Source organism: Equus caballus, chromosome 19, assembly GCF_041296265.1.
Source record: "Equus caballus isolate H_3958 breed thoroughbred chromosome 19, TB-T2T, whole genome shotgun sequence".
Classification (NCBI taxonomy): domain Eukaryota; kingdom Metazoa; phylum Chordata; class Mammalia; order Perissodactyla; family Equidae; genus Equus; species Equus caballus.
Window position 1 is genome coordinate 2,980,844 of NC_091702.1, and position 23,964 is coordinate 3,004,807.

A 23,964-nucleotide genomic window follows, 5' to 3' on the forward strand; every position below is an offset into this window, starting at 1 on the left:
GCTGAGTGATTAAAGTTCTGTGTGCTCCACTTCAGTGGCCTGGAGTTTGCAGGTTCAGATCCCAACTGCAGACCTTCTCCACTCATCAGCCATATGTGGAGCCATCCAAAATACAAAGTAGAGGAAGATGATTGGCACAGATGTTAACTCAGGGCTAATCTTCCTGGAGCAAAAAAAAAAAGAAAAGAAAAAAAGGTGGATTGGCAACAGATGTTAGCTCAGGGCAAATCTTTCTCACAAAAATAAAGAAATATAACATTGTTTTCAAATAGTTCCTAATAAAAGGAAAATAAATAATTTTATCCATATAATGTAGAACAGATGTGATTTACATATGGAAAACTTCATCTATAAAAAATAAATAACTCAAGAGTTTGAACCCATAATAGTAAAATTAAAAAAATTCTTAAATATATTTGTTATAGGGTTTTAATACTTGTTAGAAGTGAGAAAAATGGATTGTTTAGTCAGAACTTTATGGTTACGTTTTATTTAATTTGATAAATATTGTGTGTTCATCCGTTCAAATTGTTCCTGAGTCACATCTTTGGTAATTTTTCAGAAAGTGTTCTGTTTTTTATGCCAGATATTTAAATACAAGTGAGTATTTAACTGGTTGACATATAACTGTCTCTTCAATATTCTGCAGACCAAATCAGGTAAAACGAGATCAGTAACATTTCTTAATTCTTCTTATCAATGCATATTTCTCTCTGAGTACATGTATGTCAAATTTAAATATGTGAAAGGGCAATGGAAGTATGATTAGTAACAGAAAGATATATTTTAAGCCTACAACCCTGACATGTATTTACTATATAACTTGCATGTTCTGAATGGAGATTTTTCTTGAGTTATAATAGATGAATAAAGGAAGTAAGTGCTTGTGTTATTTTCATATAAAAAATTTACACAGTAGATCTCATCAAGATGGCAGTCTGAGCAGACATTGAACTCATCTCCTCCCATGAACACAACCAGGTTACAACTATTTTTGGAAAAATTACCCCGGATTGGAAACTGAAAACTGGATAAAAAGAATCCCCATAACAGGGGACAGTCCTGATGAAGGCAGAAGAGGCAGAAATTCCTTCTGGAGAGGAAAAAAGCCACTTTTGCAAGCAGCGGAGCTTCTCAGCTGGCCAGGCAAGAGCCACCCTAAGTTTCAGAGCCCTCCCTGGAGGAGTGAGGACCACAGTGGGGGGTGATACTGCTAAGAGCATCCTTCAAACTCAGCCCAACTGAAACGGGGGTCTTACTGTCTGGCTTCGCTGGCTATTAGCTGTAGCAAGGATACCTCCAGAAAAGCTATCAGCTGAAAGACGAAAAGACTCAGGTCTTAAAGGGCGCACACACAAACTCACTCATTGCAGCAAGCTAAAATCATCAGAGAGAAGGCTTACAGTCCCTTGGTGAAACAAGACTCACCTGGTGGGCTCTGGGGAAAACTTGGTGAGAGGAGGGACCTCTCCAGAGACTGAGACATTGGTGGGGACCATTATTCTGAGCTGGTCCAGGCTTGCTGACACGGACCCCAGTGGGTGCCATTGAGGTTCATCCCTTGTCCTGTTAGCCCAGGGTTCTGCCATACCCACTAGAGCACAAATTTAATCCAGTTCAGCCAAAGCAGACAACCTGCCCTAGGAACCAGCCCCATCTAACAAACACCTAATGAATGAGTTGTGCATGGGCCCTTTAAGACCCAGGTCTTTTCATCTATTTTTCAGCCTGGATTGACTGGGTGCCTTGATCCTCTACCAGTAGGCAAGGGTGTCTGCCACTATGGGGCAGGGCCTGTGTGAGGACCAGGTGAACTGTGAGGGGCACTGGTGGAGAGGTGGGGGCCTCTGCAGTGCAGCATCAGGGTTTGCTCCAGAGAGTTGAGAAGTGTGCATGGACCAGGACTGTGTTGATGGTGTATGTGGTCCTGAGGGGTTGAGGTTTTTCAGCAGCAGAAGACCTGTGCTTCACAAATAGCCATAAAAAGGATCAGCCCCACCTTCCAAAGCCTGACACAATTGTGTTCCCCCATGCCAAGGGCTAGCCCCATTCAGCTGCACTCCTAAGAGAACTGACAACAGCCTTGTTGGCCTGAGGCCTATCACAACTGTAAGCCCCTGAGCCTAGCAACCAGATACAATGGGTACCAACCCAATTAAGAGGAAAACTTCAATAGGAATGTGCTGATAGACTTTGTGGCCAACAGTGCTGAGGCTCCCCAAAGCACATTTACAAACAGCTTTCCAGGGAAGGAAAGATTTGACTCCCTGTGTACCTGCAGAGGGAGCACCCCTGCCACAGCAGAAAGACACAAGTAGCCCACTAAGGGGTCACTCCTTGTTCTTATGGACAGGCGAGGAAAGCAAAGCACAATGCTGGGCATCATAAGGCACCTCATACATAAGGCCACTCATACAAGATCAGGAGACATAGCCGATTCACCTAATACATAGAAATAAGCACAGATAAAGAGGCATAATGAGGACACAAAGGAATACTTGCCAAGTAAGGGAACAGTACAAAACCCCAGAAAAAAGGACTAAATGAAACAGAAACAAGTAACCTATTAGACAAAGAGTTCAAATAAAATATCCTGAGGATGTTCACAGATATGGGGAGAAGACTGGATGAACACAGTAAGCTCATCAGCAAAGAACTGGAAGATATTAAAAAATCAGAAATGAAAAATACAATACTGGAAATGAGAAATTCACTAGAGGGACTCAATAGCAGTGTAGAGGAAGCAGAAGAACGGATCAGTGAGTTAGGTGAAAGAGTAGAAGAAATCACCCAAGCAGAACATAAAGGAGAAAGAATTAGACAGAATGAGAACAGTCTAAGGGAACTCTGGGACAATATCAAGTGTGCTAACATTCAGATTATAGGTGTCCCAGAAGGAGAAGAGAGAGACAAAGGGGCAGAAAATTTATCTGTAGAAATAACAGATGAAAATTTTCCTAACCTGAGGAAGGAAAGAGACATCCAAGTTCAGAAACTACAGAGAGCTCCAAAAAAGATAAACTCAAAGAGGCCCACACCAAGACATATTATAATTTAAATGCCAAAAATTAAAGACACAGAGAGAATCCTAAAAGCAGCAAGAGAAAGGCCACAAGTGACATATGATAGGAAGCCCATCAGTCTATCAGCAGACTTCTCAGTCGAAACCCTACAGGCACAAAGAAGAGATTGGCACGATGTATTTAAAGCATTAAAAGGAAAAATCCTACAGCCAAGAATACTCTATCCATCAAGGTTGTCATTCAGAATGGAAGGAGAGATAAAGAGCTTCCCAAACAAGCAAAAATTAAAGGAGTTTATCATCAAGAAGACAGTTCTGTAAGAAATGCTGAAGGGGCTTTTTTATGTGGGAAAGCAAAGACCACAAATAGAGATTTAAAAAATTATCAAAAAAGATAAAACAACAACAACAAACCAGGAAATAAAATCACTTTTAAGGTAAAAATATAGTAAAGGTAGCAGATCAACTGCCTGTGAAGATAATATGAAGGTTAAAAGACAAATGTACTAAAATCACCTACTTCAATGATAAGAGGGTAATGGATAGACACACTAAACAAGATACTATATATGATTCAAAAAACATATAATGTTGGAGGACAGCAGTGAAAAAGTAGAGCTTTTAGAAAGAGGTCAAGCTAAAGAGTCTACCAAATCAATATAGATGGTTATATGCATAAATATTAAATAGGATCCTCATAGTGATCACAATTCTGAAAAATATAATAAGCAAGCAAAAAAGTAAGACAAAAGAAATCAAACAAATTACTAAAGATAGCCATCAAACCACAAGGGAAGTGAGCAAGCAAAAATGAAAGGAACAGAGAGGAACTACTAAAACACCCAGGAAAAAAGTGACAAAATGGCAAAAAATACATATTTATCAATAGCTACTTTAAATGTCAATGGACTAAACTCTCCAATCCGATGCAATAGGGTTGCCAATTGGATAAAAAAAAAACAAGACCCATGTACATGCTGCGTATAAGAGACACACTTCAGACCTACAGACACTCACAAACTGAAAGTGAAAGCATGGAATATGATATTCTGTGCAAATGGCAAAGAAAGGAAAGTAGGAGTAGCAATACATGTATCAGACAAAATAGACTTTAAAACGAAAATTATAACAAGAGTCAAAGGCGGGCACTACATAATGATAAAGGGAAGAATCCAACAAGAACATATATCACTTGCAAATATCTATGCACACAACATAGGAGCACTTAAATATATAAAGCAATTATTAACAGACATAAAAGGAGAAATCGATAGTAACACAATAATGGTAGGGGTCTTTTACACTCCACTAACAACAATGATCATCCAAACAGAAGATCAATAAGGAAACACTGGCCTTAAACGACACATTAGACCAGGTGGACTTAGCAGATATATACAGAACATTCCATCCCAAATCGAAAGAATACACATTCGTTTCAAATGCCCATGGAACATTCTCCAGGATTGAGCACTTATTAGGCCACAAAACAAGTCTCAATAAATTTAAGAAGATCGAAATAAAACCATGCATCTTTTATGACCAAAAAGGTATGAAACTGGAAATCAACTACAGAAAGAAAACCAGAAAAGCCACAAAAATGTGGAGATTAAACAAAATGCTACTGAAAAATGATTGGGTCAATGAAGAAATAAAAAAATTCCTGGAGACAAATTAAAATGAAAACAAGACATGCCGAAATCTGTGAGATACAGCAAAAGCTGTTCTAAGAGGTAAGATTATAGAAATTCAGGCCTAGCCGAACAGGCAAGAAAAATCTCAAATAGAGAATCTAAAAGTGCATCTAAAGATACTGGAGAAAGAACAATAAACAGAGCCCAAAATCAGCAGAAGGAAGGAAATAATAAAAATCAGACCAGAAATATACAAAATAGAGACTAAAAAACCAATAGAAAAGATTAATGAAACCAAGACCTGGTTCTTTCAACAGATAAACAAAATTGACAAAACCTTAGCTAGACTCACCAAGAAAAAAAGAGAGAAGGCTTAAATAAATAAAATCAGGTATGAAAGAGGAGAGATTACAACGGACATCTCAGAAATACAAAAGATAATAAGAGAATAGTATGAAAAGCTATACACCAACAAATTGGATAATCTAGAAGAAATTGATAAATTCTTAGAATTATACAACTTTTCAAAACTGGACTAAGAAGAAGTAGAAAATTTGAATAGACTGAGCACCAGTAAGGAGATCAAAACAGCAATCAAAAACCTCCCCCAAAATAAAAGTCCAGGACCAGATGGCTTCCCTGGTGAATTCTAACAAACATTCAAACAAGACTTAATACCTATCCTTCTCAAATATTTCCAAAAAATTGAAGAGGAGGGGAGGCATCCTAACTCATTCTATGAAGCCAATATTATCCTGATACCAAAACCAGACAAGGACAACACAAAAAAAGAAAATTACAGGCCATTATCACTGAGGACCATCAATGTGAAAATCCTCAACAAAGTGCTAGCAAATTGAATACAACAATACATTAAAAAGATCATACATCATGATAAAGTGGGTTTCATTCCAGGGATGCAGGGATGTTTCAACATCCAAAAACTTATCAACGTGATACAACACATTAACAAAATGAAGAATAAAAATTACATGATCCTCTCAATAGATGCAGAGAAAGCATTTGACAAGATACACTATCCATTTATTATAAAAACTCTAAAGAAAATGGCTATAGAAGGAAAATACCTCAACACGATAAAGGCCATATATGACAAACCCACAGCAAATATCATTCTCAATGGAGAAAAACTGAAAGCTATCACTGTATGAATAGGAACCAGACAAGGATGCCCACTGTCACCACTCCTATTTAACATAGTATTGGAAGTCCTAGCCACAGAAATCAGGCAAGAAAAACAAATAAAAGGGATCCACATTGGAAAAGAAGAAGGGAAACTGTCACTCTTTGCAGAGGATGTGATTTTCTATCTACAAAACCCTAAAGATTGCACTAAGAAACATTTAGAAACAATAAATGAATTCATTCAAGTCTCGTGATGCCAAATCAATGTAAAACAATCACTTGTGTTTGTATACACTAACAACGAAGTAGCAGAAAGAGAAAATATGAATACAATCCCATTTACAATTTCAACAAAAAGAATAAAATACCTAGGAATAAACTTGACCAAAGAGGTGAACAATCTGTACACCAAAAACTATAAAACGTTGTTGAAAGAAATCAAAGAAGACACAAAGAAATGAGAGATATTCCGTGCTCTTGGATTGGAAGAATTAACCTCGTTAAAATGTCCATACTTCCTAAAGCAATCTATAGATTCAACCCAATCCCTATCAAAGTTCCAACAACACTTTTCATAGAAATAGAACAAAGGATCCTAGACTTTGTATGGAACAACAAAAGACCCCGAATAGCCAAAGGATTTCTGAGAAAAAAGAACAAAGCTGGAGATATCACACTCTCTGATTTCAAAATATAGTACAAAGCCATAGTAACCAAAACAGCATTGTACTGGCTAAAAAACAGACACACAGATCAATGGAACAGAATTAAGAACCAAGAAGTGAACTCTCACATTTATGCACAGCTAATATTCAACAAGGGAGCCAAGAGCGTATCATGGAAAAAAGACTGTCTCTTCCATAAATGGTGTTCGGAAAACTGGACAGCCACATGCAAAAGAATGAAAGTAGACCCTTCCCTTACACCATGCACAAAAACAAACTGAAAATTGGTTAAAGACTTGAATGGAAGACGCCAAACCATGAAACTTCTAGAAGAAATCATAGGCGGTACGCTCTTTGACATCGGTCTGAGCAGCATATTTTCAAGTCCCATGTCTGACCAGGCAAGGAAAACAAAAGGAAAAATGAACAAATGGGGATACATCAAACTAAAAAGCTTCTGCACAGCAAAGTAAATCATCAAAAAAATGAAAAAACAACCTACCAATTTCAACAAGATATTTGCAAACCATGTATCAGATAAGGGCTTAATATCCAAAATCTACAAACAACTCATACAGCTAAAAAACACACAACAATCCAATTAAAAAGTGGGCAAAAGATCTGAACAAAGATTTCTCCAAAAAAGATATACAGATGGCCAACAAGCATATGAAAAGATGCTCAACATCATTAACAATCAGGGAAATGTAAATCAAAACTACAATGTGGTATCAACTCACTCTGGTCAGAATGGCTATAAGCAACAAGACAGGAAACCACAAATGTTGGAGAGGATGTGGAGAGAAGGGAACACTTTTTCATTGCTGTTGGGAGTGCAAACTGGTGCAGCCACTATGGAAAGCAGTATGGAGTATCCTCAGAAAATTAAGAATAGATCCACCATACGATCCAGGTATCCCACTGCTGGGTATTTATTCAAAGAACTTGAAAACACAAAGGCACAAAATACTTGCACCCCTATGTTCATTGCAGCATTATACACCATAGCCAAGAGTCGGAAGCATCCTAGGTGCCCATCAAGGGACGAATGGATAAAGAAGATGTGGTATTTATACATGTTGGACTACTACTCAGCCATAAGAAATTATGAAATCTGGCCACTTGTGTCAACATAGATGGACCCTGAGTGTATTATGCTGAGTGAAATAAGTCAGAGGGAGAAAGTCAAATACTATATGATCTCACTCATAAGTAGAAGACAAAAACAAAGACAAATGAACACATAGCTTTGCAGATTGGATTGGTGGTTACCATAGGAGAAGTGGGGAGGGGGGAAGGCAAAAAGGGTGCTTAGGGTCACATGTGAAGGGATGGACTATAATTAGTTTTTGGTGGTGAACATGATGTAATCTGCACAGAATTTGAAATATATCATGATGTACATCTGAAAATAAATAAATTAATTAATTAAAAATTTTGTACAGTAAAATTCCCCAAATATTAAATACACTTTTCACTAATTTTTAAAAATGAATATACTCAGATAACCAACAATCTAATAAAATATATAATATATGTGCCACTCCAGAAAGGTCTCTTTTGCACCATTCCAAATAATTCAGCTACTCTCACACATAAAATATATTGTTCTTATTTTAATAATCATAAATGAGTTTGCTTGATCTTGAACTATGCCATTGTGTATGTTTGTGTGTGTTTTTGCATACATATATATATGCATTATATATACTTATGAAATACACACATGCAGTTTGTAGATTTTTATGTTTCTCTCTTTTTTCTAAATATAATTTTTGGAGACATATTATTATACATCTGTTTTGAAAAATGTTCTTATTTTACATTATTAAATTCCTAGCAATGTAAATCCTGGCTAATACAGCAGATGACACCACTAAGCAGCTTCCCAGCATGATAGTTGAATATTTCACCTCTCTATGAACAATGTGTGAGATTCCTCTTGCTCCAAATTCTCACTAGTTTTTGATATTCTAAATATTTTAAATTTTAACCCTTCTAGAAATATATAGCTCTATATCATTTTTTCTCTTTTCATTTCCCTAAAGAATGATGAACTTGACCATGTTTTTAGGTGGTCATTCATATATCTTCTTTCATGCTGATTATCTTTAAGTCTTTTGATAATTTTTTGCTGGTATTTATATTATTGAGTTGTACTATATATTAATGTATTCTGTTCCAAGGCATTTCATCAAAAATATGTTTTATAGATATTTCCTCCTGCTCTGTGGCTAGGCTGTTTGTTTTCTCAATGGTGCACCTAGCTCAGCAGGGGGTTTAATTAGAAAAAATCCAATTTATCATTTTTTATGTTGTTATCAGTATCTATGTGTGTGCTCTGTAAGAAATTAATGTTTACTTTGAGTATGCAAAAAAATCATTTATATCACAACATTATGCCTTTAATGTTTATATCGGTTGATAGATCAATTGAGAGAATTATAAGGTTGAAATATATCATCTTTCAATCAACAAGCATGTTATGCATATAAGTATCATTTTTAAAAAACATTTCTAAACAATATTTTGTAGCTTTGAGTAAAAACACCTTGATAGCTTTTCTTATATATTCATACCTCACAGATACTACACGTTTGATTCCAGACCACTGCAAAATGAGCAAAAATCACAATGAGGTAAATCACATGAATTTTGCTGCTCCCCAGTGCATATAACAGTTATTTTTATATCGCAATGTAGACTGTGTGTAATAACATTATGTCTAAAAATGTACAAAATATAATTATAAATACTTTATATCTAAAAATTTTTAACCATTATCTAGGCATTCAGCAAGTTTTCTTCTCTTTTCTGGCAAATGGTCTTGCTTTGATGTTGATTACTGCTAACCTGTCAAGGCAGTGTTTGCCAGAGTTTGGGTTGGATGTGGCAATTTCTTAAAATAAGACAATAATGAACCCTGCTGCATTGATTGACTCTTCCTTTCATAAGTTATTTCTCTGCAGAATGTGATGCACTTTAATAGCTTTTTACCCACTGTAGGACGTCTTTTGAAATTGGAATTCATCCTCTCAATACCTGCTGCTGTTTTATCAACTATGTTTATGTAATATTCTAAATCCTATGTCGTCATTTCAGCAATTTTCACAGCACCTCTTCATCAGGAGTAGATTCCATCTGAAGAAGCAACTTCTTCATGTGTTAAAGTTTTATCATGAGATTGCAGCAATTCAGTCACATCTACCCACTCTAATTCTAATTATAGTTCTCTTGCTATTTCCACCACATCTGTAGTTATTTCCTCCACTGAAGTCTTGAACTGATCTGAGTCATCTATGAGGGTTAAGATTAACTTCTTCCAAACTCTTGTTAATGTTGATATTTTTACCACCTCCAACGAATCACAAATGTTCTTAATGACATCTAGACTAGTGAATCATTTCCAGAAGCTTTTCACTTTACTTTCTCCAGATCCATCAGAGGAATCAATATACATGGCATCTTTAACATTAAAAAAAGTATTTCTTAAATAATAACCTTAGTAGTCAAAATTATTCTTTGATCCATTGACTACATAATGGCTGTTGTATTAGCAGGCATGAAAACAACATTAATCTCATTGTACATCTCCATAAGAGCTCTTGGGTAATTAAGTGCACTGAGAATTAGCAGTAATATTTTGAAATAAATCTTTATTTCTGAGCAGTAGTTCTAAATAGTGGGCTTAAAATGTTCAGTAACCATGTTGTAAACCAATGTGAGGTATCCACGCTTAGTTGTTCCATTTATAGAGCACAGTAAAAGTAGACTTAGCATAATTATTAAGGGCCCTTGTATTTTTTGAATGGTAAATGAACATTGGCTTCAACTTACAATCACCAGCTTCATTAATCCCTAACAATAGAGTTAGCCTGAACTTTGAAGCTTTGAAGCCAGGCATTTACTTCTCCTCTCTAGTTGTGAAAGTTCTATATTCCATCTTCCTCCATATAAGACTGTTTTATCTACATGGAAAATCAGCTTGGTATAGACCACTTCATTAATTCTCTGAGCTGGATCTCTAGATAACTTGCTGCAGCTTCTACATCAGCCTTACCCCTTACACTGCTTTTATGTTATGGAGATGACTTTTCACTTAAAGCTCATTAACTAACCTGGGCTAGCTTCCAAGTTTTCAGGTGCAGCTCCTCATCTCGCTCAGTCTTCATAGAATTGAGGAGAGTTACAGCTTTGCACTGGATTCAGCTTTGGATTAAGGAAATGATGTGGCTGCTTTGATCTTCTATGCAGACCACTGAAACTTTCTCCACACAAGTAATAATCTTCTTTCATTTGCCTAGCATCTGTGTGCTTACTGGAGTAGCACCTTTAATTTTTTCAAGAACTTTTTCTTTGTATTCACAACTTGGTTAACTGGTGCAAGGATCCTAGCTTTAGGCCCATCTCAGCTTTTGAAATGCCTTATTCACTAAACTTAATCATTTCTAACTTTTGACTTAAAGCGAGAGATGTGTGACTTTCTGTTAACTTGAACACTCAGAAGGCATTGTAGGGTTATTAATTGTTCTAATTTTAATATTGTTGTGTCTCAGGAAATATATAGGTCTAAGTAGGAGATATGAGGAAATGATTGGCAGTGAAGCAGTCAGAACAATCATGACACTTATGAATTAAGTTCACCATCTTATATGAATATGGTTCACGAGACAAGAAAAAAATCCAATAGTAACACCCAAGATCACTGATCACAGATCACCATGACAAGTATAATAATAATAGGAAAATGTTTGACATATTGTGGAAATTATCAAAATGTGACACAGAGACACAAATTTTGCAAATACCATTGGAAAAATGCTTCCAAGAAACTTACTTGATGCTAGGTTGCCACAAACCTTTAATTTGCAAAAAAAAAAAAATTGCAATATATGAAAAATACAATAAAGTAGAATAAAACAAAGCATGCCTGTATTTATTTTTGCTTTTTAAATATTTTTATATCATCAACAATTTTATTCAAAATATTTAATTCATTTTATATAGAAATTTAATGTATTTTAATACTGACTGTATTAGATCACTTTGCTATATTCATTTATTTATGTCAGTTTTTTTAAGAAAATTAACTTGCATACTTAACCAAAGAACACATGTAAAGAAAGAAATCACAATGGAAATTGTCAAACAAATATTAATAATAATAAAAAGTAATGACATGTAACTAGTCAAGACATGCTATAACAACAATAAGAAATCAAGATTCAGAAGATTTAAGTGGTGAACCTAATCAAATATTTAAGGAAAAAATATACAATGAAATATATCTCAGCCATAAAAAATGACAGAATCATGCCATTTGCCACAGCATGGATGGACCTTGAGGATATTGTGCTAACTGAAATGTCAGACAGAGAAAGATAAATGCCATATGATTTCACTCATATGTGGAAGGTAAACATATAGATAAGGAGAACAGATTGGTGGTTACCAGAGAGGAAGGAAGTTGGGGGAGTGCAAAATGGATAAAGAGGGACAAATATATGGTGACAGATAAAAGGGCACATATATATATATGGAAATGGCTTTGGGTGGTGAATACCAAAGCTGCCCAGGATACATTTGAAAATCACCTGTTATAAATTGAAACAAGAAAATAGCAACTTGAAAATCACAATCAACAGATATGTACACTCAGATAATACAGATGTTAGATTTATTTGACATGCACTTTAAAACAGCTACTATAAAGGTAATTCAATGAGCAATTGAAAACACAGTTGAAATAAAACATATAAGGTAGCAACAAATAAATAAAAATTCTCAGTAAAAAAAAACCTAGAACATACAAAGTAGAATCAAAAGGAAATTATAGACCTAAAAAATACAACAACAAAATTAAGAAAAAAAGCCTTTTGGAAGGGTTAATTAGTAAAACGGAAAAGATAAAGGGAAGAATCAGTGAATATGAAGATAGAATAATAGAGATTCCTCTACCTGAAAAAGAATCAAATAAACTTAAAACACATGAATACAGACCCTAGGACCTATAGAACTATAATTAAATAACTAGTATTCATGTTGTCATATCCCTGCCAAAAAGAGTATAAATAGGGAGGCTGAAAATGTAAAAAAGTAATCAAAGAAATAATGGCTGAGAATTTCTCAAATTTGGCAAAAAACATAAAATTAAAGATGTAAAAACCTGAAAAATCACCAAATAGGAAAACCCAAGAGAAATCCAGATTACAACACATCATTATCAAACTTTGAAAAGTGAAGACAAAAAAAATTAAAATAAGCAAAAAATGACTCTACGTAGAGAGAGAAAAAATTCTCAGTGAGTTTCTTATCAGAAACCATTAAAACCAAAAGGAAGTGAAACAACACTCTTCAAGGGTAAAAAGAAAAAAAACTATATATGTTGAATTTTACATCCAAGGAACATATTCTTAAGTACTAAAGGGAGAAACAGACATATTTGAATTAGGAGAAAATGTAGCAACAGCCAACCTACCTAAACAAATAACTATATGAAGTCTTAAAACAGAAAGGAAATGACAACAGGAGGAATGTTAAAGTATCAAGGAGAAAGGCAAAAGCAAAATACACGACATTTTCCTTCTCCTCAGTTCTGTAAATTATATTTAACAGCTCAAAAGAAATTATGACATGATCTGATGCTGTGCTCTATGTATTAAACGATGTGATTAAGACAATTATGTATAAACCAGAATGGGTAAAGGGACTTAAAGGGAGATAAGGTTCTATATTTCGCTCAAACTTAGAAATGTCAACACCAGTAGAATATGATAATTTATGTTTATATTATATAATGCCTAAAGAAACCACTAAAACAAATTATAATGCAAGACACACTGAAAGAACTGATAATCAAAATGGAATTAAAAAATAATTTCAATTAACCCATAGGAAACCAGCAAAAAAACATAGGCAAGAAACACCAAACAAAAATGAAAGACATGTCTTAACTTATCCATAACCACACTAAAGATAATAGTCTAAACACACCAATTAAATCACAAAGTCTGGCAGGATGGATTAAAAAAAGGCATTTAACTGTATATTTCTACAATAAACTCAATTCAAACATGATGAAATACAAGGATTGAAAGTATAATTATGGAAAATTATGCAATGGAAATATTAATCAAAAGAAATTGAGTGGATATATCAATAGCAAAGTAGACTTTAGAGCAAAGCAATTTACCATGGAGAGAGAAGAAAGTTACATACTATCAAAAGGGTCAATTCACCAGGAAAACATCATAGTCTTGCATGTGTGTGCACTAAACAACACAGCTGCAAAATATGTGAGGCAAAACCTGCTGAAAATGAATGGAGAAATAAAGAATTATAGTTGCGACATCAAAAATCATCTCTCAACAATGGATAAGACAACTACACAGAAAATCACCAAAGGTGTAGAAAAACTAAACAAAAGCCTTATTACGGGTAGAATTGCATCCTTCCCCTCCCTGACTCCCCCCAAAAAAGATGTTGAATTCCTAACCTCCAGTTATTTTGAAAGTGAACTTATTGGGAATTAAGATCTTTGTGGATGATCAAGTTTAGTTAGGGTCATTATGGTGTGTCCTAAAACCAATATGTCTGTGTCTTAATAAAAAGGGAAAATTTGAACACAAAGCTAGGTATACACAGGGAAGATGCCATATGGAGATGAAGACAGAAATCAAGGTAAGGCATGTATATGTCAAAGAAAGACAAAGATTGCCAGCAAACCACCCCAAGTTAAGAAAGAAATATGAAACTGATTCCCTTTCAAAGGCTTCAGGAGAAATCAATGCTGCCCAGCATGTTGATCTCAGAATTCCAGCCTCTAGAATTGTGACACAATGCATATTGAGTAAGCCACCCAGTATGTGGAACTTTCCTTTAACAGCCTTAGTAACTAACACAAGCACTAAAAACATTTTCAAAAAGAAACAATTGAAATTTATAGATTGCTTCACCCAAAAGTGGTAGAATATACTTTCAAGTGTGCATTGAATGTTAACTATAATATAGCATATTTTCAGCTATTTAAAAAAATCCTGAGAATTTTTTAAAGTCAATTTATTCAGAATGTGTTCTTCAACCACAATGGAATCAAATTAGAAATTAATTTTAAAAATATCATAAAAATGTATAAACACTGGGATAATAAATGCCAACATATTATATATAATTATTGAGTCAAAGATAAAGGCCTAATAGGAATGAATAATACATCAAATTGAATGCAAGTGAAAATACATGTCAAAATGTGTAAGACAGTTAAAAGAATGCTGAAAAATTTATGACACTAAAGGTATATATCAGAGAAAAATGTATCGAATAAATAAAATAGAAAAAGAAAATCAAAATAAATTTAAACAAATCAGAAGAATAAAAGTCAAAGCAGAAATCAATGGAACTGGAAACAAAATAAAGACAAAAATCAATGAAACAAAAAAGCTGACATTTTTAAAAGATAAATAAAATGAATAAGCCTCTATAAAGATTGCCAAAAAGTAAAACAATACAAATATCAGAAATGAAACAGAGATATCACTGCATACCACTCAGGCATCAAAAGGATGATAAAGGCATACCACAATAAACTGAAAATTTATATTAGACAACTTAGATAAAAGTGATGAATTCTTCAAAAACTTCAAACTACCATAGGCTTTCTTACATAAACAATACAAATAGCTCTGTAACAATTAGAAAATTGAAACCATAATTAAGTCCCCTTTTTCCCCAAACACTTCAGATCTAGAAGATTTAGCTGAAAGGGTCAAACAAATGTTTACAGAAAATTAACAATTCTACATAAACTCTACCAGCAAAAAACTAAATGATAATACTGCCCAATTCATTTTGTCTGACCAATATTACCCCAATACATAAACCAGAAAGTAAAAAAAAAAAAAATAGAAAAGGGGCTGGCACGGTGACATCGTGGTTAAATTCACGTTTTCTACTTCAGCGGCCCGGGGTTGGTGGGTTTGGGTCCTGGGCTTGTTATCAATATATTAGCAAATAGAATTAAGTGATATGCATAAATAATTATATGTCATGACCATCATTTAAGAGTGCTGAAATGCTTCATATTTGTAAGTCAAACAATGTTATTCAACATTTCAAAGGCTAAAATAAAAAATTACCTGCTCATTTCAATTGAGGCATAAAAACTCCTTTTACAAAATTTAACATAAAAAAGCTTTGGAGTTTGTTTTCATAACTCTTATTCAACACAGTTCTGGAGTTTTAACCAGTACAAAAAGAAAAATATATACTTCTATATGGGAAAAGATGATATAACACTTTCTATTTGCAAATAACATAATGGTCTCTATAAAAAAAATCCTAAGGTCCTACAAAAACACTGCTATCAATCAGTGAATTCAGGGAGGTCACCTAGCTCAACATATAAAAATCAATCATAGATTTATATAGTAGAAATGAATACATGATCCCTAAAATAAAAATTTGACTGCCATTTTTATTTGCTAAAAAATGTATGTAAACTCTAACAAACTTGTATAGGATGTGTATGCTGAAAACTACAAAATAATCATGAAAGAATTCAAAGAACACCTAATTAAATGGAGATACAAATATGTGCATAGGGTGTAAGACTCAATTTAGAGAAAATATCAATTCTCCTCAAAATGTTATGCAAGTAACGATATTCCTATCAAAATCATAGCAAGACTTCTTCTAGATATAAGCAAGATTATTTTAAAATTTATTTACATAAAAAGCAAAGAAATTAGAATAGCTGAAATAAGTTTGTAAAAGAAAAATAAAGTGGATGGAATCACTGTATCTTATGTCAAGGCCTACTATATAGATACAGTAATTCAACATCATGGTTTGGTGTAGGGATCAACACATAGGTAAATAGAAGAGAATAGAGAACCTAGAAATATATCTCATATGAACAGCAACCTGATTTTTGGCAAAAATACAGTAGAGGAGTCTTTTTCAATCAAATGAAACTCACTACTTGGATATTAGTGAGAAAAAATGAAATTAGACTTACATACCGACCTTAATAGAAAAATTAACACAAAATAGATTATAGATTTACATGTGAAACTTAAAATTATGAAAGATCCAGAGGAAAACATATAGTGAGGAGTTCTTAGATATAAAACCTGCCACATGATTCATAAAAGAAAATAAGGAATTAAAACCTGCCACATGATTCATAAAAGAAAATAAGGAATTAATTGACTTTTACACAAAGATCCATAACAAAATTTCTTGTTATGGTCAAATCCTGGAAACGAGACAAATATCTATCACCAAGTATATAAGCAAAGTGAGGTGTACCTATAAAATAAAATAATGCTCTGCCATAAAAAAAAAACTTGTATTGAGAGACTCAATAATATGCATCAGTGAAAGAGAGCAAAAAATAAAGACACAGAAATTAGAAGGGGAAAAGCAATTGGTTATGAATGGAATTTATAGTTGTGTAAATTGAAAAATCTATGTGATTTTAATTAAATTTCAAGATTGAAGGTTAATATTCAGGTTATATATATAAAAGTTAAGAAATTTTCTCTACATAATAGCAGCATAAATTGGAAATTTTAATTTTAATTATTCTATTTATAATTGGATGACAAAATTTAAAACATTTACAAATAATTCTTTCTTTTTGCTGAGGAAGATTCACCCTGTGAGAATTTCCTCTTTTTGTTTTCCTTGAGGAAGATTACTTCTGATCTAACGTCCATGCCAATGCTCCTCCATTTTGCATATGGGACACTACCACAGCATGGCAGGTGAGTGAAGCAGGTCCATGCATGGGATCTGGACCCATGAGCCCAGGCCGCTGAAGCACAGCATCTGGACCTTTAACCACTTGGCCACAGGGGTAGGCCCCAAGGAGTAATTATTTTAAAGTTGTTTTTGATCACTATACTGAAATTTACAAAAAAATGCTGACAGAAATGTAAGAACTTTAAGTCAATAAATAAAATTTTAATTTAAGCAGAGTTAATTTATATATTAATACAATTACATTCTTAATCTCACTATGTTGCTTTTAATAGAAATTTATGAAGTTACTTCTACATTTATTTCATATAAATATAGCAACTTCAATACAGAAATTAGATTTTTCAACAAATGATGAAGGAACAACAGGATATCTGCAAGAAAATTTGGACCTCTAACTAAGAATATACACAAAACTTAATTTGAAAAGGATTTTGAAGCTAAATCCAAAAGTTAAACTGTAAATTGCACCTGGAATAAGAATATATTGCATAAAAAGGAAACAGAAAACAAAATGATAAAAGAAAAAGTTGATGCATTTAACTTTATGGGTATTTTTAAAAATGATAACCATCCAAAATAATGATGAAAATATAGGCCATAACCTGGAAGAAAAATTTTTCAATGCAAATATCTGAAAAAGCACATTTTTTGAAAAGATAGAAATAAACTAATAAACTTTAACAGAAAGACAAATTCTTATATAAAAAATGAGTGAATGTCTTAAAAAGTCACCTGAAAATGAAATGAAGATATATGGATGATGAGAAACAATGAAAAACATATTTAACACCATTAGTGATAAGGGAACTATAAATTGAAAGTATGCCGAGATACTACTCCACATCAACTACAAAATCTAATACTAAAACACAATCAAAATTCTCAAAATGAAAGCCAGAATGCTCATTTTTTTTTTTAGGTAGGTAAAATATTTAACCACTTTGAAAAATATTTTTGCAATCTTGTATAAAGTTAAATATACTCCTCTTCTTTGAAGGAGCAGTACTAGTCCTAGATATCCAAGAGAAAGAAAATAAGAACATGTACACAAACTAATTACAATAAATTTTCATTACAATAAAAAACAAATGAAAATGCCCATCAACATGAAAATGGATTAACCAATGAATTTATATTCATATGATAAGACATTGCTCACAAATTGAGAGAAACAATTTTGGATTTACACAACAAAATTTCCTTGTTCCCCTTCCCAGTCAATTTCCTCCCTATATGTGACCGTCATTTCTTAGTATTTCTATCACCAATAATTGATTTTCTGGAGAAATAATAAGAAATGAAACGTCAAATACAAGGAGATCAGTTTGAAAGGTATTGGAATAGCTCAAAGAGGAAATGAAGATCCCAATTAGGCACTCCTTATACTATCTAAAATAGGAGACTGGATGGAGTACATATCATCAAGTGTTGACTAATGACTGAATAGCTTTGATACAGAAAAGGTAGGTTCCCCCAAGATTTCTGTATAAAAGGTCACACAAGAATCCTGATGTTATCTAATATTTCCTGTTAGAACAAAATGTTCTTTTGAGTTGAATATTTAAGAACCATTTGCCCTATCTTTTTCTTTATTTATAAAGAAAAGATATGTTTCATGTGGCTATGAGAGGTGAAAGCAAAAAGCTTATTTCCAGTCAAGAGATATGCTCTATGTGATATATATATATATAATATATATGCGTGTCACACATATATATACATGTGATGTATATATTTAGTTAGATATATATTTAAATATATATTTATATATAAATCTTCTTATATACATTTATATATAAAAATATATTTATATATAATATATGTGTTATATAAATATCTATAGATACACATGTATATATTATAGACAAACATGTAAAAGATCTTTGAAACAGAATTTTGAATTTTTGAGAAAACTCCAGAGGCCAGTGTGGCAAGAGAGGAACATGCAGAAAAAGGAGTGTCTCCAGATGTAGATGGAAAGGAAGCTGGGATCCCGGCCATTTGCAGTGTGCTGGCTACGGTAACAACGTTGGATTTTTCCTCAAATACTAGAGAGGCAGTGGAGACTAGATAGCAAGAAACTATGAAATCTACATTATAAGGAGAGTTCACCAACATTTTTATTTTTCTCCCATAAGACTAGGATTTTAACAAACTGCATATTAGTAAGTCAGTCTGTGAAATGTTTTTACTAGCTTTGTTTCTACTTATCCTTTATAAAGCAGAGATATATGTTTCTTTGTTGCTAGATTTTACAGTAGAAACAAAATCTTTATCTATGTGTGCTATTTTCCTATGATTTTATAAAATATGGTCAAAATTGTTCTGTGAATTCAGTGTTGTTATTAAGAATGAACACTTCTTTTCCAGAGTGTCATATAATTGGAATCAGAGGGAATCTTGGATTCTTTCACTTAGTGATATAGATTTAAGTTATCTCCAGATTTGTTCATCGCTAGATAACTCATTTCTTTTTATCAGTGAGTATTTTTTTAAGATTGGCACATTACCTCACATCAGATGTCAATCATTTTTTCTTTCTTTTTTCTTCTCCCCAATGCCCCTCAGTGCCGAGCTGTTATTCTAGTTGTGAGTGCCTCTGGGTGTGCTATGCGGGACGCTGCGTCAGCATAGCCTGATGAGTGGTGCCCAGTCCACGCCCAGGAACTGAACTAGCAAAACCCTGGACCACTAAAGCAGAGTGCATGAACTTCACCTCTCAACCACGGGGCCAATTAATATTCCATTGTATCAATTTGGCACAGTTTATTTATCCATTCATTTCTTGAAAGACCTCTTGGCTTCTTCCAAGTTTTGGAAAATATTTTTAAAAATGCTATAAACCTTTATGTGCAGGTTTTTGTGTATGCATGAGTCTTCAGTTCTGTGTAAATAGTAGGAAATGTGACTGACAGGTTATATGGTAAGACTATGTTTAGTTTTGTAAGAACATGAAAAATTGTCTTCCAAAGTGGCTGTATTATTTTGAATTTGAACTATCAATGAATAAGAGTTCCTGTTACTCCAAATTCTTGTCAGGATTTGCTGAATTTTGATTTCTAGCCATTCTAACAGGTGTCTAGTGATGCCACTCTGTTATTTTAATTTGCAATTCTCTAATAACATACAATGTTGAATATCTTTTCTTATGCTTACTTGCCAACTGTCTGTCTTCTTTGGTGAGGTATTTGTTCAGATAATCTACCCATTTTTAACTGTTTTATTGTTTTCCTATTGTTGAGTTTGAAAAGTTCTTCATATATTTTGAATAGCAGTCCTATATCAGATATGTGCTTTGCAAAAGTTTTCTCCCATTCTGTGATTTATATCCCTATTATCTTGGCAATATCATTTGCAGAGCAGAAGTTTTTAATTTTAATGAACTTCAAATAATCCAATATGTTTGGATTGAGTGTTTGTAGTTATATCTAAAAAGCGGTCAACAAATCAAGATTATATTAGAGATCACTGAGGTTATAACCTATGTGGTCTTCTAAACTTTTTAAAAATCATTTTCATGAGGTCGTATTGGCGTACAAAATTGCGTAAATTTCAGTTGTACATTATTATATTTCAATTTCTGGATAGAATGCATCATGTTCACAACCTAGAGTCTAGTTTTTATCTGTCATAATACATTAGTGCTCATTTAACACTTTTGCACCTCACCTAACCTTTTTCTCTCTGTTAACTATCATTCTATTCTACTTATCTATGTTTTTGTTTATCTTCCATATATGAATGAAATTATATAGCATTTGTCTTTCTGTGTCTGACTTATTTCACTTAGCATAATACCCTCAAGGTCCATCGATGTTGTTACAAACGGTACAATTTGGTCTTTTTCATGGCTGAGTAGTATTCTATTGTGTGTGTGTATATATACATATATGTACATATAGTCTATATATATACATATTACATCTTTTTTATCTATTCATCCATCAATGGGCACTTGGGTTGCTTCCATCTCTTCACTACTGCGAATAATGCTGCAGTAAACATAAGGGGTGCATATATCTTTTTGAATTATGCATTTCACTTTCTTTGGATAAATACCCAGTAGTGGGGCTGCTGGATCAAATGCCATTTCTATGCTTAATTTTTTGAGAAATCTCCATACTGTTTTTCATAGTCATTGCGCCAGTTTACATTCCCACAAGCAGTGTCTGAGGGTTCTCTTTTCTCCACATCCTCTCCAACACTTGTTCTGTCTTATTAAATATAACCACTATATCAGGTGTGAGATGGTATCTCATTGTGTGCTTTATTTGCACTTCCTTAGCTGTGATGTAGACTATCTTTTCATGCTCCTATTAGCCACCTGTGTATCTCCTATGAAAATATATGTTCATAACCTCTGTGGGTTTTTTATCAGCTTGTTCATTTATTTTCTGTTGAGTTGTCTGCGTTCTTTATAAATTTTGAAAATTAACTTCTTGTTGGATATATGATTTGAAAATATTTTCTACCATTTGGTGGGTTGTCTTTTCATGTCCTTGGTGGATTTTTTGCCATACAGAATCTTTTTTGTCTGATGTAGTGTCATTTGTTTATTGTTTCTTTTGTGTCCCTTCCTGAGTAAAGTGGTATTCCAAAAGATATTGCTAAGACTGATGTAAAAAAGTGTAGTAACTATATTTTCTTCTAAGTGTTTTAGGGTTTTAGGTCTTACATTCAATACTTTAATCCATTTTGAGTTACTTTCTGTGTATGATGTGAAATAATTGTCTACAATCATTCTTTTGCATGTGCTTGTCCAGTTTTCCTAACATTATTTATTAAAGAGATTTTCTTTTCTCCACTGTATGTACTTGGATCCATTGCCCCAAATTAGTTGCACATAGAGGTGTGGTGTTACTTCTAGTGTCTCAATTCTGTTCCATTGATAAGTGTGTCTGTTTCTCTGCCAGTATAATGCTATTTTGATTACTATAGCACTGTAGTATATTTTGAATTAAGGGAGTATGACACCTCCAACATTGTTCTTTACAAGAAATGTTGAAAGGAGCCCTGCTATCTGAGACAAAAAGGCGAATGGCAGTATTAATACCTCATATATCAATAATCACTCTAAATTTAAATGGACTGAATTCACCAATCAAAAGACACCAAGTGGCTCCATGGATTAACAAACAAGACTCAACAATATGCTGCCTCCAGGATACAGCTCTAAAGACAAACATAGAATCAGAGTAAAGGGATGGAAGCTGATGGTCCAGCTAAATGACAAGCAAAGGAAAGCAGGTGTAGCCATATTTGTATCAGACAAAGCACATTTTAAGACAAAAAAGATAAGAGACAAAGATGGGCATTGTATAATGATAAAAGAGACATTCCACAAAGAATACATAACACTTAGCAATATATATGCACCTAACACAGAAGCAACAATGTATATAAAGCAACTATTAACAGATTTAAAGTGAGAAATTTACAGCAACACAATAATACTGGGAGACCTTAAAACCCCGATTATGTCAATGGAAAGATCATGCAGACAGAAATCCTGCAAGGACGAAGTAGCCTTAAATAAAACACTAGGCCAGACGGACTTAGTAGATATATAGAGAGCATTCCATCCCAAAAGAGCAGAATACAAATACTTCTGAAGTGCACATAAACCATTCTCAAAGATGACCATTTCTTGGGAAACAAAGTAAGAATCAATAAATTAAAAAAAGATTGAAATCATAGCAAGCATCTTTTCTGACCATTATTACATGAAACTAGAAACCAATTACCAGGGAAAAGCTGGAGTATCACAAATATGCGGAGACTAAATAACATACTACTGAACAGCTATTGGATCAATGAAGAAATCAAAGGAGAGATCAAAAAATACCTGGAAAAAATGAAAATGAAATCACAATATACCAAAATTTTTGGCACGTAACAAAAGTGATACCAAAAGGGAAATTTTTAGCAATACAGATGTACCTCAAGAAATAAGCAAAATCTCATATAAACAATCTTAAACTACCTAAAAGATCTATAAAAAGAACAAAGGCAAATGTCAGTAGAAGTACAGAAATAATAAAGAATGAGAGTAGAAATAAACAAAATAGATTTCAAAAAATGCAATAGAAAATATCAATGAATCCAAGAGCTGGTTTTCTAAAGGATAAACAAAATTAACAAACCCTTAGCCAGACTTACTAAGAAAAAAGAATACTCACATAAATAAAATCAGAAGCAAAAGAGGAAAACTTACAACAGACACCACAAAAACACAAAGGAGTATAAGAGAATACTACAAGAAGCTATATGCCAAAAATCTAAAAGAAATGGATAAATTCCTAGAATCATACAACCTTGCAAAACTGAATCAAGAAGAAATAGGGAATCTGAATAGACCAATGACAAATATAGAGTTTGAAATAGTAATCAAAAACCTCCTCAAAATAAAAGTCCTGGACAAGACAGCTTCTCTGGTGAATTCTACCAAATATTCAAATATTTAATCACTACCATTCTCAAACTCTTATGAAAAATTGAAGAATACAAGATGCTTTCTAACTATCCTTCTAAATGTTTGACAGTTTTATTTTTTACGTTTAGAAATATAAAGCATTTTGAATTATATTTTGTAAAAGGTATAAGGTCTGTGTTTACATGCTATTTTTTTGGATAGATACCTAGTAGCACAATAGTAGGATCATATAGTACTTCTAACCTTTTGAGGATCCTCCATAATTGTGGGTTCACATAATGGAGGGTTTCCATTCCCACT